The sequence below is a fragment of the Cupressus sempervirens genome, chromosome 11, assembly GCF_028749045.1.
Source record: "Cupressus sempervirens isolate cs-2001-9-10 chromosome 11, ASM2874904v1, whole genome shotgun sequence".
NCBI lineage: Eukaryota > Viridiplantae > Streptophyta > Pinopsida > Cupressales > Cupressaceae > Cupressus > Cupressus sempervirens.
The window spans coordinates 797,391,581-797,410,919 of record NC_143128.1 but is presented as its reverse complement, the minus strand read 5'-3'; positions in this window follow the sequence as shown (position 1 = coordinate 797,410,919).

Here is a 19,339-nt window from a genome sequence, read left to right as displayed (position 1 = left end):
CCATCAAAACATGAAAAATTACCTACTAATTATTAAGAAGCAACACTTTGAAAAAAAAACTCTAGGGGCATATGGGAAAGTGATGAGAGCATTTCCATTACTAAGGGAAGCCGACTCTTTTTTCTCATCCATATTGGATCTAGCGGATGAGATCCAACTTTAGGATATGTCCTAAGGATTTCTACTTCTCATCCACTAAAGAAAAGTATATCTGATAGTAACAAAGTATGTCATTTGGTAAGCCAATAGAGTTTCTAGAAGTCTTCACAATCTACTCCTTCCATGCTACAAGGCTTTTGAATGATCTCTTTCAATGCCTTATCAATGGCTTCTCTTGCCTATTTTCCCTTGGATAGTTAAAAGCCTAATGGTGAGTGGAAGATATAAAACTCTACTATTGCTACTCTAATAACTAGGTTAAGAAATGATGCCAACAACCATTTGTTGTCTTTTTCATAATCCTAAATATAATTGAAATTGGTTCATACAAACTTCCATTGTATTTACCTATTTTCAATGGTCCAATTTTGAAAAAGCTGCTCTTGGTTTGATTGAGAAGTTCAAGAGGTCATAAAGTGTTTTAAGAACTTTCGAACTCTCCAGCACACATCACAACCTGTCAGGCACTATTTGACACCCTACTTTATTGATGCCCACCAAGATCTTGCTTGCAGTACTTTATGTTGCATCATGTCTATATATATTCCATCTGCACATATTGAAATATAAAAACAAAAACAATGACAATGAAAATAATTGGATGACACACAACAGAACTCTCTGATAGTAGACAACTGAATACAGTAGGGCTTTATTAGCTCCTGCCTAGCCAAGAAAGAATGCCTTAAAAATAGTCTATACAAAAGCATGAGCAGAGAGTTAAATAAGATTTTCTAGGCAAACAGAACAACATCCTTTCATTTTAAGATGATATATAAAGGTATTCTTCCAGAGAGGGGCCAACTCGGTTCATTTTGAGTTTGCTAGTTTTAACCCATAGGCATTACTACACCAAATTGGATCTCAAATAACCTTTATATCAGACCCAGATCTAGGGACTATGAGTGCCAAACTGATAACTTAGTTTTTTGTACGATCAAATCAACATATTAAAGACATAAAGCCATTTGTACAAGGGTGATATTTCCTCAAGTTTTCTTTGTTGCCAAACTCCTTTAGATAAAGATAGCTATTGTAAATAAGTGGATAGATTCACCCAAGAATCTCTCCTATAAATGGAATTCCTTCTCAATTTTGGAAGGATAATTTCAAAAATATTGTAATGTAAACTTCTAAAATTAGTTCATCTAGACACAAAACCAACAAATGTCTGCCAAATCTTATGAGAGAGAACAAAAAAAAATGATCAGGAAATTGAAGTGGGTTATAGGATCAAAAATTTCACATACATTTCCATGTAATTATTGGTCTAAAAGGTTGAGCCCTATCTTCCTTATGAGAGTATTTTTGGTTTGGATAATATTTTATAAAGCAAAAAAGCTATGTTGTGGATTGAATCATTTGGTAGATACATATCCGAATTAGAGAAGATTATAGTGCCAAGTTTTATTATAAATGCTTTTTTTGTGATTTGACTTCCATATCCTTGAATCTTGATCTTAATGTTTTGTTTTAATTTGTATTTTGATTATGTAGGTATAATGGGAGAGAATTGGGGTATGTATAATTTCTTTTCTTCCTCCTAAAATTGAGCTTCAAATGAGGTTCAGGGCTGGAACCAATATCCATTTGCATCAAATTTTTTGTAAGGTTTACAATTTTGGCAAGTTCGAATTGCATTTTGAATGGGTGTCACGGGTGGTGGCGGCATTTCCAGAGGTGAGTCATTTTATCCAATTAGATTGGATTTGCTGAAATTTTTTAACATTCTAGTTGATTGGAAAATTATTTTATTCGTTTAGTTGTCATCTTTTCTTAGTTTTCAATCTTATCCTTATTAGACATGGTTTGTTACTCTTGTTAATTGAGACTTTCACTCCTTTATTAATATTGAATCTCTAGGTAATCATTTTGTGTGTCATTACATTTTGCAATACCCCTATCCTCGAGATGTTTTGGATATCCGAGCATTATATCAATCCTGGCCATGCATCCACATGGAATTTCATTTTAAGCCACTAAAATCTATATATTCAATGATATACTCCTCTCTAATTAGTTTATGAGAAAATAGATACTAACAATATAATTACGCCATGGGATTTATCCTTCTATGAAATACATAAATTCTAAAATCTTTGAACTTAGGAAAATTTGGCATATCTATCTATGAAGTCTTCAAAGATAACTGAAAATATCATGACTTTATCTTTGATGCCTTCACAGATCACACAAAGTGATTTTTTTTTTGAATCCCTTGAAGATTACTGAAAATATTGTAAATTAATCTATGAATCCTTCAAAGATCAATCAAAAATAATTGTTAATTTTGATCCATGAAGCCTCCAAACATGACCGAGATCTCAATGCCGAAGAACAATGTGGCTGCATCACAGATCATCTGCTGTAAAAAAAAAACATGTTAACAAGGTTATAGTAGTATATTAGTTCATGTTAAGGGTTCCAATATCTATCTTCATAAGTCACACAATATGATCATATCCCCCTTATTTCAGTAATTTTCTATATCCATTAGGAATGATTTTTGAATTTTTATGTGCATTGACTCTTTTCTAACAAAATGAATATATTGAGAAATCTTTTCTAACAGTGCCTTATCAACCATGAACATGGTTGTGAGGTAATATGTTTGGTGTCCAACCTCAACAAAAATTGGTTTCGTAGAATAAGAGCATAGCATAATTTCATAAGCTATGTCAGCTACTTCCCCTGCATGCTCCAAGAGGCTTGAAAATTATATTTGGAAAATAAATGTTGATGACAATCCTCGGTAATTATAATCCACCTTTTCCTATTCTATTTAGAATAATATTTACTCTATTAGATCTAATATGTTAGTATATCAAATAAGATTTGGGGACATTACATTGTGATAGAGGAGTGAATCTAAGTAAGCAAAAGACTAAAACTACACTAGCAACCCAAGTAGGTCATTGAGTTACAAGCTCAATCACAATCACAATCACAAGAAATAGCTCATGGATAGATGAATGAAAGGAGGTATATTTTTTGGATGATAATAGCTCATAGAGACCGCAAATCAGACTTCACAGTCCATCAAGCTTGAGTTCCCTTCTAACATCTCAATGTATCATACCTTGAATACATAGGATTAGCAGCACATAGATCAGCAAAATGGAGCAATTCCAATTGATAGATGAATATGTTTAAGTTCATTTCCATCATCTTGGCATATTAGACTCTTGATGTACAATAATATCAACTCATTGATCATGACATATGCTTGCAGTTTTACGAATTGACTATTTATTATTTATTCAATATTTTTAGGCATCTGTCCCAATTGATTTTGTAGTTCCAATATCTCTATTCTTCTGCATTACTATTTTCTGTCATATTTTTCATTCTATGATTTGTTTCAATACATACATAGACTATTGTCTTAAGATTTCTTCCTTTTGTCTATTTCTTACAGGTAGCCTAGAAGTGGGTATTATAATGGGTTCATATTCTAATCTGCCAGTCATGACAGCTACTACAAAAATTCTCAAATCATTTAGTGTCTCATATGAGGTTGGTTTGTGAAGCCTATTTGAATTGCACACAATTTCTTGAAGAATAATTTTAAGAAATGCTTAAGTGAATGGAATGCAACAATATTTGGTACCACACATTTTGATAAGATATTTGAATTCTGGTTGTGTTGCAGATAACCATTGAATCTGCTCTTTGAACACCTAATGGAATGGCATAATATGCTAAAGAGGCCCATGGAAAAGGAATCAAAGTCATAAAAGCAAGTGCAGGTGGAGCAGCACCCCTGCCTGGTGAGTGAACCTCTAATGAATGAAATAATAATGTATAAAGTCATTTGTGGTTCACATCTCTAAAAAGAAACAAAATTTTTCATAGGTTCTTGAATCTTTATTAATGAAATAATTAAGTTATAACATAGGTATGATAGCTTTGATGACTACACTTATTGTTCCTGGTGTCCCAGTTAAAGGTTCACCACTGGATGAAATGGACTCCCTCCTATCAATACTTTAGGTGTTTGAAATGGTAATTCATCTTTCATGTTTGAAATGGACCAAAAAAATAGATTTGCATGACAAGAGACAAGATTGTGAAAGACCATATCCATCCAAATAAAAGAAGGATAGACTAGAAAAAAAACTAGTCAAGTCCTACCACCAACAAAAAGACACTAAGAGCTACCATTCTTCTTTCCCATTTATGAGATCGAATAGTCATATCAAAAGAGAAGATAAATTTAGAGTTTTTTTCCTTTTTACAATAATCCAATCCTCTTTCACCTTTGAACTTGCTAGAAAATGGAATCTAGTAATGGAGTCCCCACACAAATCAAAGAGCCAACAAAAACTAAGGAAACAAAATCACCAATAGAAAAGGAACCTACATCCACTACATATATAGCACTAGAAACACCTTCAAGAAGCATAGAAGAAGCACTAATCGAGGCCTTATCAAAAGTATTAGCAAAACCATAAATTTGAAATGGAACACTATTACTTGTTGAGCCTACAAAAAGAAAAGAACTAGTAGGAAAAACCAAAGAAGCAACAACATAACCAATAGTATAATGTTGAATTCTTCTCAATAGTATAATGTTGGAAAGAGTAATCTTCCCACTAAGAAATAGATTATTTAGACTTAAGGTAATTAATTGTTGAAGTTCTCAAAGTTTGTTATTCAAATATGGAGATCAGATGTAAATACTAGTCATATGATATTATAAGTACAAGAATACAAAGCAAGGCACTAATATTTACATAGAAAGTTATGGCATCAAATCTTGCCTTATGTTATAAAGGTCATTAGAATAGAAGTATCGATAATAGCTTGCAGTGCTAAGCATGGTTTCTAGATTTTGATGGAGCGCAAATATCATTATGAGTAGTGATTACTAGAGACATTATTAAGCAACATAAATACAATACCATTGTTGATAACTAGTAATTTGATTCTCGAAGTCATATATGGGGTATATATTGTCATAATCAAATATTAAATCTAAATCTTTAACTTCTTGATTTGTCCTTGAAGAAAGGTGAATGCATTCATTTGAACTTTAAATCTTTGAATGTACCTAATGATTTTTGTGAAGCCAATAGTTATTAATGGTAGAGGTAAGGTTAACTGCCATATGGAGAAATGGAAGCCAAGCATCCATGTCTATGATCTTTGAGTGAGGTGCACCAGTGAGGAAACAAGGAATTTGAGTCATGACAGTATTTAATACTCCATCTACAATCATGGCAATCATCTGGTCCACACGAATAAGGCATAATTCACAATATAGGTGCTAAGTCATAAGGTCATAATTAGCAACAACATGACATATTTTAAAGAAATTTATACATATGAAGGGGATCCCTTCATAATTGAAACGTTGAATCCAACTACTCGGTGCCATGGCTAAGATTGAGCAAAAAATGGCAGAAAAATGTGATAAGCACCTTGATTCCTTACCTCTTTTTCAATTTTCACCTCTTCTCCTAAATTTCTTGTGCAACTCCCCCATGCATGCTCCATAGAATCTTTCAAACTAGTGGAGATGAGAAAGATGGTGTTCACATTCATATCCCAAGCGTATTCACATCCAAATCGATATGCTCTATGAGCAATATACCTCCCACCCTCTGTGCTAATCTCCTCTCAATTTAACAAAATGCAATGAAATGGGTGGCCAAACCCTTATTTAACAAAACAATGATGCAATGAAATGGGTGGCCAAACCCTTATTTAACAAAATAAAAAACAATGAAATGCCGACAGGTGCAACTCTTTTTCATTTTGACATGTTCAACTAAGTGTTGGTCAAAATTTTGACCAACACGGGCATGGATTTTAAAAAAGAAGAGATTTTTCCTTCCATATTGCAACCAATCTAAAACATTTTAATAAATGGTTGCAAAATCACCTCAAATGTACTAGTGATTATTTTCTATTATTGGTTATATTTGCATGTATTTGTTATTTTTGTCTGTGGTTTAATCCTAACACTTGCCATACCTCCACCTTCTTTGAGTTGCTTCTGTCTTTCTTCAAAGGTTGGAGTAGAGCTTTTGAATGATATCTATTTCTCTTCTTCTTGTTCATTTTCTTCTTCATTTTCAAGTTTGAGCTTCTTGCTTCATCTGGGGGGTTTACTAGTGGTAAAAGTAGGAGTTGACCTTGTAATTCTCCTTAATGTAGATTTTCCCTTTTTCTTAGGTGGTTCTTTTTTTGTTTATTCCTATTCTTCATGTTCCTCTACTTATTCTTCATATTCAATGTCATCACCCTTACCTTCTGTTAGAAGAAGGGAACTAGATTTCTTATTCTCCTTCTCAGTCTTATCTACCTTCTTCCTTCATCTCTTTAGAATTTGAAGAATCTTGATTTCAAGTGAAATCCTAGTTTTAGCTTCTTTGTAGGTTCCAACATAAGGTTCTTTGGGGTCCACAAGCTCATTGGCAAGAGATGATGTCCTTAGTATCATCAATATTCAACTCATATCCAAGAGGTCTTACCCATAGAACTCTAGGTCTGACTTCCTAAATATATACCTGATCACAGTCTACAAGAAAACATATGTCTTGTTCATAGTCATCTACTAGTTGCTTAGAAATTCTGGATCTACTTTGCATCCTTTCCTTGAAAGTTTCAAAATATGCATCCATGATGCCCTCAAAGTTGTCTCCCATTTTAGTTATGAATTCAGTAATTTGATACACAATTGATCTATCCTTCTTCCATACTACATTTCCTTTGGAAGGAACAAATTTATGAACATAAGAGAATAAGAAGACTAAAAGTGAACCAAACTTACATGGATTTTTCTTTGATGCCCTAATACTTTCCATGTTTTTTCTCAACTAGTTTAGCTGCAATTTTACTTGGTCAAAAGAAAGATTGTTCTTGACTACCTTGAAAGCCAAGTCCATAGCTTCACATGCATGTTATAATTCTTTAGAATAACTAAGGGGGGGGGGGGCGCACGTGAATTAGTTATTCAAGGTCCAAATACCCTAATAATATTTTTTCTACAAATCCTTAATGGTACATAGCTGAAATTATCATGCATGCACTTGAACATTAAGCAATAATGAAAAGTAAACATGCATCACACCATAACACTAAGAATTTGATAATCCAGAAACCCTCCAAGAATAAGAAGGTAAAACTGGAGTGGGGATGACACCCACAAAATAACTGTGCAATTGATTTTAACCACTTCTAATGATCTGCCCTGTTAAAGGCTACAACACATTGTTAAATGTGACCTTGTTAGAGGATTTCACCATACTATTAGGAATGGGCCTGGTCAAAGGATTTTGAAACATTCACTTGGAATGTCACCCTGTTAAAGGATTTACAACATGGCTATTAAACCAACCTAAGTTCATAGGATTTATTTTAACAGTTACAATTGCTAGAGAGTAACAATAATGGCTTTTGATCTGATACAACTTACAACATATCTTGCAGATTACAGATCACACTTCAATTCAATCCTTTGTTTGGCTTTAATCACTTCAGCTCTGTAAGCTTGTCATCTCAAGCTTCATCACCTTGAGTCTTCTTACTCATTATACCAATGCAATCATATCTATGGTCACCTATCAAAGCAGAGTATCTGTGCTCTCTTCCACCTTAGCACCTTCTTTAGCACTTAATGCTTTCATGCTTGACCCACTCTATTTTGCTTCGTGACTTTATGATTCCATAAATAGAAATCTGGAATACATTTCCTGCTTGATTCTCCCTCTCCAACTTTAGGGTTTCAATAGATTAGGTAAGATACAATGTATCTATCCCATATCTTACTCTTATCTAGAAACTTCATCTAGAATCCAATTGTATTTGCCAAAAATATTTTACATAGTGTTCTATGCCACTAGCTCATCATTCTTATCTTCTATCTGATTCACAAAATTCTAGATAACTACCATGTCGGCTCAGATCTTGCGAAACTTCAATTTTTGAAATAATGCAATAACTCGGCATTATTGTTTTACTGATGCTCAGCACCTGAAGAAATTCTGTGAAACTTGGCTCTTGAAATTCACTCGACATTTCAATATCACTGGGTACTTATATCCTGCTCAGCACTTGAAAACTTACTTGGCACCTATTTCTTGCTCGACACCTAAAGACTGCTCGGCACCTGTTTCTTTTCTGCTACTCGGCACCTAATCTTCACTTGGCACTTGAAGACTGCTCAGCACCTGAAGATCACTGGGCACACACTAAGTTGAACTTTACTCGACTTCAACTAAGAATCTATTCGACACTAACTAGCTTGCTCATCTCTTTCTAATGAACTTAGTTAGGCTTTACAAATGACTTAGCTAGTCCTTGCATCTTTGATGTGTTTTAGTGTGCCCACTCTTTGTGTCTGACATCAATGCACTATTTCATCAATGGCTTAGCTGATCCTTATACTTCATTACAACATCATAACTTCAACCTTTCTCTAGGTACTCTAGTTACATCTTATTGATTGCCACCTCCTTGTCAATCAATCATCTTATAGTATTTGGATCACTAAAGCAATTGTCATTCCTGCAAGTAGCAAGTTTGACATCAATGACAAAACAATGATTGAAAACATTCTTTACTAGTTCCATTACTCTTTATTCATGAGCTTTTCAATCATTTCCAACAATGCAACATTGTTTGGTTGGCTAGAACTATATATCTTATGTGTAATCACATGAATACCAAACTTAATTTCCATATCATTGAATCCATTTAGCTTCATTTCTCTTCCATCCCACTTGAAAAGAGTTTTGCCACCTCAACCTGACCTAGGGTTTTTTTCATCGTGGATTTATCAAGCATGAGAAATCTAGTAACCCTATGAATCATTTTCTTTGTGATCTTGATGGGTTGATTGAGCTAGAACTTTATATCATGAACATAACTCAAGATGAACCTAATCCACTTTATTTGAAAATTCTTTGGCATATGAAAAATATGGGTTAAACCCTTCACTTCCAGGTGTCTATGCTCAGCTTTGAGGTTTCCATTCATAGACAATGCCTCGTATGCTTGATTTAGCTCTAGAGTTCCCAATTCTTGAATTGAATAGTGATAAAAAGATCAAACATCATGAAGTAATAGTAACTTTGATGGAATTTACAAGTGTGCACCAACTAGGTCCAATTCCTCTGTAATTGTAGGACAAAGCTCAAACTTTGGGTCTTCGTGCACAACGTTCCTTACTAACATCTCAGATCCCTTCTTAACCTTGTTGCTTGACAAGGATGCCATAATGCTTGGTGATGGTAGAATAATCCTTGACAAATTTGCTTTGAATTTCTTACAGGCTTAAGGTTTCTCTTATATCTTTTCACTCTTGAATTCATGAAGAAGAATGCAATCATTTGATTCTTCCTTTTATTCAAAATTTTTCTTTAAGTCACTATAAATACATCATACAATAGACAAATTAGTGACAATGTGTTTAACTTGATAGATGTGACATTCTTGGCTAATACCTTTAGTCTCCATCTCAACTCTTCAACTTGGTAAACACCATATACATTCATGCTTGTTTAGGTCTTTAGACTCGGTGAAGATCAATTAGAACTAACTTTTTCTTAACTTTGCTTGGTTAGGTTATGCAACCTAACTTTTCTTGACAAGGTCTAAGATACTAACATACAACTCATTGATCCCAATGAATCTAAAATTTTGATTTGGATCTTCTTGCTTTCTGACTAGAACTAATATAAGATATTTCTTTTAATTATAGTTTCAATGATCTCCATGGATAATTAGCTTGAAATGGTTGAATCACCCAATTCATTGACTTAACTGTCAACATTTTCATGACTTTGACTTGAATTCTTTGGAGATTTATCTACCCATTGTTGCCTCATTTGATTTCTAACATTGTTAGCATTTTCTTTCTTTTCATCTTCAACTGTATCTTGGTTCATAGAGTTTTTGGCTAGATGACCAAGTTCTTTGCATACAAAACACCTCTTTGTAGGGTCTCTCTTTCTCATGTGAGTTCTTATACAATTTTCTCCAATATGTCCATGCTCACCATAAAAGTAACACCTACATCATGTATTATAATCCCAACCAATGATAGCTTTCATAATTTTTTCTGTTGGGTTCTATTTCTTGGTTTTGCATTCTGAAGATTTGTGCCCTTGTTTGTTGCATTTGAAACATTTTCCTTCAAACTTGGTTTTCTCTATGCACTCACTTTATCTATGACCTTTCTTGTTGCAACTATAACATTTTTCACTTAATTTTGATTTACCATTACTCCAACACTTCTTTGATGCATGTCATGTCTTTCCACAATGATTACATGTAGGCCTTTTGTTCTTCTAGACTCCTTACTATGATGATTCACCTTCATCTATATAGCCTAATCTAGCTTTGTCTTTGTGTTTGAATTGAGTTTTCTTTCCCTATTGATTCATGATTTCTTGAGATTTCATTATCCTTTCAATGGTTTTCCATTCTATGCTAAGATCATTCTGCAATCTTGCATTATTTGTCCTTAAGTTGATAAGCTCTAGATTTGCACAATGCACAATTGAGTTAATTTATCAAATCTACTTTTTGAAGAGATAGGTGTTGAATTTCATTTTCCTTTTCTTCTATCTTTTTAGTTAGCAATATTTTCTCTTTTTGTTCCATGTCTTCACACATTATGACTAACTCAATTTCTTGTTCTCTTTTCAATTTTCTATCTTCTTCATGTAGAGTGTGATTCTTCTCAAGTAAATCTTTAATTGTTGCATCAGCTTCATCTAAATTTCTATCTTGACAAATGTCTTCAATTCTTTCTTCTATGTAGAATTTTTTTTTCATCTATGATGCTAGTTCTTTTCTTCTTTGCAAGGATTTAGAGAGCTTCTCCTTCAATTTCTTGAATTGATCCATGGTCATCTACATATCCAACTTTTCATTTTCAATAATTTTTTCTAGTCTGTACACTTCAATTGCCTCTAATATTTTCACAAGATGCTAAACTTCTAATATGAGAACCAAATGCTCTAATACCAATTTTTAGAAATGTAGAGAAGGCTAAGTGATTGAGAGAGGGGTTGAATCAAGAACCAATACAACCTTTACTTCAATTCACCAATTAATCCTTCATAAACTAATCTAATATGATTGCATGCATAAAATATTGAAAGCAGTAAATCATTCATAACACTTGACACAATATTTGGTAACTCAAAAATCTTCTAAATAGAAAGTAAAACTAGGGTGGGGATGATACCCACAAACTTTAGTACTGTAGTATAAAGTTGGCCTATTAAGGCTTACAAATGATGACTTATGGTTATATGCCCTATTAGGAGAAATAAGGACTATTAAGTCCACCTTGTAGAAGGTTTTATACAATATAATGAAGTATGTATTCAGTTAGGATATTTTGCATAAGATTGTTAAGTCCACCTTTTTAGAGGATTTGACTGATGCACTAGTTGGGATAAACCAGTAGCCGATCTTTGCTCTGCAACTTAGTTTGCTAAATGAGATTCCTTTGATGTAAAATGATCACTTTAATGTGATGGATTAGACTCTACTTTTCCTTATAGTTCTTGTAGCCTTCAAACTTGCATTTTCTTCATATTCCATACATTTCATTCATACTTGGATATGAAAAGATATATCATGTTTATACCAATCAAAATAATAACCTTTTGAAGTTGGCAACAATATCATATTAAAAAATCTTCACCTAGTTGGCTCAATACTGACACTCGAGTTTAGAAGTTCACTCAAGTGATATACTAATACTTAGAAACATAGTGAACTTGAAAATCTATGGCACTCAGTTGACACTAGTGCACGATCCACATTATCACTCAGGAGTAGGCATAAACTTAGTTAACACTGATGACTCAACAAACATTGAAGAGATCAGCTGACACATCAAAAACTCAGTTACTATTACAGCTCATTCAACACTACTATCTACTCTACTCGGTTAACATGGCTAGTTGCTCTAATCAGTTAACACTCCATGCTCATTTGACACTGTCTGCAAGGTTTACTTGGTGGTGCTCAATGACAATGTAACCAACCAAATGACTAAGTGTTTTGGCACTAATTGACAACTACTCTAGCCATAAGTTCAAAAATGGGTACATATTCAATTACTTTTGAAGATTAATTATGTAATTATTAATCAAATTTAAAATCTTAAATTGTAATTTGTGTAACCTTTATGTGATAATTTTTTAGTATGTAGAACATCATGGTCACGGAGAGCATGATGTTAGTGTTGAGCATGTTGAGGTTAGGGCTAAACAAAATGTGATGGTAGATGATGTGGAACTATTAGGTGAAGAAAAATCCATGTTATGTTCTTTAGATTAATGAAATACTTATAAGATTTTTAAAAATATTTAGAATTAAACCCATTTATTTCTTATTGTAGGGGCACATCAGCGCTGTCCTTGAAAAAAGAAGAGGAATCCTCATGTCATAAGATCATAGCTACAAGAGCCATAGGAGAATGTCAAAGATATCCATGATGTTCCTATTAGCCTTTATCTTTGACAAAAGAAAAAACAAAAGAAGAAATGAATGTTAAAAACCTTGTTTGATGATGAATGTGTTGATGAATTTTTTATGAATGTTGCTTATTAATGAATTTTATGTCATGTTATTGAATACTGTTATGTGATTATAATGATTGATGTGTTCACGAATTATTGATAAATGTTTTATATGTATTAATAAAATATATGTCATGTTAATGAATGATTTGTGAATATAATGATTGATGTTTTCATGAATTATTGATGAATTTTTATACATATTAATAAATTGTATGTCGTGTTAATGAATTTTATGTGATTATAATGATTCAATGATATAATTCTTAAATGAATGAATGAAATATTTATTGAGTTGTTAATGGGAAATTTATAGTGATTATAGGGAGGAGAGAGGCCAAATGAGCTTCCACCTTCACGTGGTTAGCCTTGTTAAGTGGAGAATATGAAAGGATTCTTGAAACCAAGTGAAGCTCAAACTAAACCTATCAAAACTAAACACCAATATATGGTCCCATCATCAAGTGGTTGGATAAATTAACCATAGTGATTAATGACTATAATTTTTTCCACGTTGATGTAGATGTGTCTAATTGACTCCTTTGGTCATCACCAAACTCCATCTAACATGCTTTATTCAACTTTATAATGAGGCCCTTTACAACTCCCAAAAATTGCCTTCTTTTCCCAACATGGTTTATCTATCCTAAATCACTTGAACTTGGTCCTTTCTTTTCAAGGTCTTAGTGGAAGTTCAATAAAGTCTAAAAAACTTGGCTTTGGTCTAGAATGAACAATCAAAATGACCCCAAACTCCCTTTCTCTATCAATTTGTAAACTGGCTGGTTACTTCCTAGTAGCTCTTTCATGCAAGTGTTTTATAGGAGACAAGGGCTTGTTATTTCTTTAAAAATAGCCAACTTGACTACTTGAAGATAATATTCTATTATAAGATTGTACACATGAAAAGACATTTTAGGGGGAAGATGTCTTTGTGGATATGGCATGTGTTTGATCATTACCTATGATTTTCATTAAGTTTGAGAAGAATATTCTAAGGTAATTGTGAATGAGGACATAAGAGCTTTCTATTTGGACTCCTAATGAATAATTAAAAATTTGATGTTTTATTAAAACTTGCATTCTAATATTTTATTTAAACCTACTCTTTGGGTCTTAAATAACATTCAATTCTACCCAAATACCTTACCAACTTGACACTCAAATAAACCTTCACTAAATCATCATAACACCTTCTAAATAGGATCAAATGGATCAAACTCATTTTCTGGTTACAAAAACTTTATGAACAAACTCTCAATGGAAGCTTCACCATTTCCATCACACAAACCCAAAGGGATATTTGGAACTCTAATTCACCATGCCCTCCATGAATGCAATCGGAATACCCAATCCCACAAATATTTAAAATCACTTTACTTCCACTCATGAAGCACACAATGGAATTAGATCCTTCAAATGAACTATCAAATCCTATCCCATTCACTGATCACATTAAAAATAAGGATTATTAGGTAGTTCATGAAAATGTTACTCTACCCACCTAATGGTCAACCCTTGAATCAACTTGACAACTCTCATTATGGATTCAAATTTTCTCCCTACACCCTTCGAAACATGACAGATAAATGCACAAACTTTGTTGGAACCAAAGGCTTTTTATTTTTAAAATATGATTTGAATGTCATACTATGACTATGGCATAATAGTGACACATGAAAGGATCTAAACCTTCCCAACACACACTTCAAACCAAATAAATAACCTCAATGCACTTCAAGATCAATCATAGTGTTTTTTTCCCAACCATACATATCTGCCCTTTAATGAATCAATATATTACTATGATTGTCACTATCATGGTCAAGATAGTATGATAATATATTTTCTATACAAGGACTCAAAACAACTTAAAATCCATTTCCATCCACTATGAGGGTTCATCTCATTAAACTTCATGGAATAATAGGAGACACAATTATAATGATGACCTATAAAACTCTACAATAATAGTCACAATTCAAAAAATAATTGGTAAGATTAGGGAAATGACATCCTCAAAGTACTTGAGATCCTTGCCATGCTACTTAAATTGATCCTTTATATTTTCCACAACCTTATTTGAATCCTTTCAACATTTGGAGACATCCATGATGTTTGGTCTCAACCACTTTCATATTACAAAATATATATATGCTATTTTTCTACTTTTCTTTTGGTATCAACTATTGCTTATCATTTAATATTTGCTACTATAAAATTTTTTTTCCTAATGATCATCCATGAGATTAAATTCTTTGACATATTAATTTATTTCATCTATTTTGGTTTGACCATTTTATACTCCTAATTAATTTTTTACAAAATTATTTATTTCTTCATTGCTAATCGAATGCTCTTGAATGTTAACATACCCTTTTAAATCCTCTTGTTGTTTTTCTTCATCCATGTGCTCCTTCTCCTATCTAGTCTTTCCTTGTTGACTAACTTGGGCTAACTACTTTCTTCCATATGTTGGGTTTTCTTTAGGTACCTCAATAGTTGGTTCATTATTGAAGCTTCTAATGGGAATGTACTTGTGTTTTTTAATAAGATCTCTTAATAACTAGTGTTTTAATTTTTAGGTTGGTGATGACAATATGCTTAACTAAGAAACCCTTATTCCATATCTATGACCCAAAATTGAGTTTGAAAAGCCAAAAATGGGGTGCTCCTACACCATTCTCCCCCACGAAGAAATCAATTGTCATGGGACAATAGGGGTAAGTAGTTGAGGATTGATTCCCCTCTTATTGGAGTCAATCTCAAGGCCCTTCATACATTGTTAAATTTTCCACATTGAATGTAACCAAAAACTATGATGAATTTCCATACCTTGTTGAGAATCTTGCAATTGATATTGATAATTTGTTTATCTTCTCTATTTCTATTTTGTAGCTATTTCAAGTAATTGAAGCAACACTTAAAATCTTCATTGCATCTACATAAGACACTTTATTTTCTCTTGTGAGTTGACCCTATTAGTGAACATATTCAAGAGAAATTGGCAAATAATATCTTGGATATCCTTTACTATTTATGTTTCAAAGAAAAATTAAAATATTATGCTTGAGTGGACCAAATTAATTGAGATAGTATTAGATATTAACTATGTCAATCTCTTGGTTTCAAGCAATTTAGAAGGAGGCCCTAGTTCAATATGCAATCTCAATTGACATGCATAGGACATTGGGTGGAGCTGAAAAATGCAACATGCTTGCATTTTTTATACATGTCATTAATGTAAACATGGTACATTTTTTCAGCTCCACCTATTGTCCATGCATATGGAATGTTGTTGCACTTGCATTCTCGATTGAGTGTGGTTGAATATAATTTTGGATGGGAGGGAGAGAAACCAAAGACATATGGATGCTTAATTGGCTATAGACAATTATTCTGCATTTTATATATTGTAGTTCTATTGCTGAGTTCTTTATTTTGACTATTGCTACATTCTATATTATGATGTTTTTAAAAGTAATGTTATTTCTTTCCTTTATTGAAATTTTTCATGCCTTCATTCACTATAGTAAGGGCATGTGTCCTTGATAATTGAATACAAGAAGAGGAGTGGTGAAGTTGAATAGAGCACCTAATTGAAGCCAAGAACCTAGTCTAGTTCACATGCCCTAAAAACACCTAAAAAAATAGAGGTTTGGTAATAGACCTATGTACATAAACCTTGAAGATCTAAAACCTAGGAAATCTTAAAGCTTAGGAAGTCCTTAGAAAGAATCCCTAGATAGGTTGGGGTTTTGTTTGGAGAAGTTGAGAGTTATTCCAAGAACACTGATTTTAGGAGGCCAAATTGGGCTAAAAGAGCTACAAGACCTAAAACTTGAAAAGTAAGAACTCGATGGAAAATCCAAAGAAGAATCCATCCAAGTGGATTAGAATGGATTGAAACTAAATAGGGGATAGATAGGACACTTATTCCTAGTCCCAAGATCATTTGGGGAGCATAGTGGCTAAGTTGAGCCCATGAGTGCATAGTTAGATTGAGGAATATAACTAAGTGTTTTAAGTTGGTGGCGAGTTCTATAAGGAGAAAGGGGATCCAAGGAGTGATCATCAAGTAGGGTAGAGTGGAATATCCTAGTAAGACCAAAGAATAGGTCTTAGGAAGAGAAAGAGTGGCCTTGAGAGTTAGTACTCCCCACCACAATGTTACTGTTCAAAACTCAACTCCTTAAACACCAAACAAATAGGATTCTTTTTTTTAAAAAAAAATTTAAAAACTAGGTTTTTCATCAAAGTTTTGATGAAAATTAGTCGATCTATTGATGGTTTTTGTCATTGATGACATAGCAACATTGTCGAAATCTCATAGGATTCTGATGATGTTTCATCAATGTTTCAATGAGGCCTTCCATCGATGGCATGGAAAGCTCATCAATTCCAATCTCCTAATCGCCAAAGTTTCAATGTTTCCTAGTAATGGTCTGGCACCACCTCATGATAGAGATTGGGACCATTTTTGACAGGATCGTTCATTGATATATAGACAGCCTTGGATTTTGTCAAAATTTTGCTGAATTATAGCAACGAATTTTTTTGACCATTGTCCATCAAAATATTGACCAACCCTTGTCAAAAAATAGGTGAAAATCTACTAGTGACTTGAGCCAATAGGAATTTTGAATTTCAAGAAAGTGATACATCTTTCTATGATATGTAGAAGATAATAGACCCACAATTAGGTCACATAAATCCCAAGAAACTTGTAGACCCATTTCTCCATTCCATTTGCCAAATTTTTATTATTGGAAAAAATTGTCCATTTTTGTTGTTAGTGAATGAAAAAATTAGGAGTCTACATAAAAAAAATTCAATGACATGAGAAAGAGAAAGTATAGGAGAAAAAAAGGTAGCTTGCTATTTATGATTTGAATGTGCTTTCCTCAGTCTTACATATAAAAACATAGAGAATAAGCCTTAAATGCCTTTGAATTGAAATCACAATTATTACAATTAAATGTCAAAATTGAATTATATTAAAAAATCATCAATTTTGATAAGCCTCCACTTAAAACAAATGAGAAAGAATAGGAAAAAAATAAGATAATTTGTATTCTTATTTCCGAACCCTGTTTTGTTCTCAAATAAGAATAAGAGAAAAAATTAATTAATAATCATAAAATATAAAAATTAGAATAATTAAAATTATTTAAAATTATTTAAAAACTAAATTAAACTTAAAAGAAAAACTAAACTAATTAAATATTAATAAATTAATATAAATCCAATTAACACTAAAGGAAAATAAAAGAAATACACAAGAATATTCAAAGATATTATAAACTTACATAATAAAAACTTTCTTTTTATTTTTCCTTTTACTAAAGATTTTTTATATTTTAGAAAAAGTTATACAAGATCGATATAAGATATTCAATTTAAAATCATCCAAGTTACAAATAATATTTTATTTAAAGAAGAAAGTTTTAATGACTAAAATCAAATCAAATTTATATAAAAATTAAGTATTGTAAAAAGAATTAAAGTTGCAATAATAAATAATTGTATAGTTTGTTATTATATTTAATATGAAATAATGCTATATTTGATTTAATTTGGTTAAATTTGTAACACTGGATAATTACATTATTTCACTAAACATAAAATTTTCTTAAAGTTTATGCTTTGATGTTCAATTTCTAGTAATGAGGAAAAAAGATAAGTGCAATACACAAGATAGTTTTAGAAATCACATTATTCAACAATTGATTTCATGTTGATAAAAGTTTCGTCATTATCAAAAAATTTATAGATACAAAAATAACAGACATTGTTTTTCAAACCAAACTAAACTATGATATTCATATTTTAATAAATACCTTATAAGCCAATAGTGGCATGTTGTGATGGTTAAGTTGTTATGTTGTTATCATTGCCATCAACGTTCAAATCTCATGGGGATGAGGTCCCCGTTTGTGGCCTCACTGGTTCATAGCTCCAGGTCAAAGCGTTTACCCCTCTTTTAAAAAAAAAAAAAAAACCTTATAATTTATAACTTGGAAACTCAATTGTCTTATTAAGCATAAAAATAGGATTAAAGATTTTTAAAACCCCTATTACTCAGAGAAGACATTGCTTGAGGAACTAATTTTAGAACCTCAATTTGTTTTCTAAATATTAAATAAAGAGAATATATGTTTTTAAGAAGTATAAACTCATCTTATTCAGCATTGGTTGAACAATGAGAAACTTTGAAAGCTCAATATTCTTGTCAACATAAAAGCAAAGAAAAGAAACTTAAGTACCAGGTTTTAATAATTTCATAACTCATTCAATTGAAAAAATTTAAGTAGAAGATTTAAACTTTAGAAGCTTAATATTTTTGTAAAAATATTAAGACAAAACTAGAAAAGAATATCATTTTGAATAATATAAAAATCACTCTAGTAAAGAAAAAGAAAAAAAAAAAATCTTTATTGACTTGAGCATTACAGAAAGAGTAAGATCTTAGCCAACATTGTTCTTTAAATCTTGTTTCTTGTCCTTAAAAAATTATTAGTCTCTCTTCTTCTTGAGAACCTCATGGCTTGTTAACATCTTCCTCTCATTATCACAAAGAAATGCATATTACTCTACCCTTTCCTTCTTCATCTGGTTCTTCACATGTA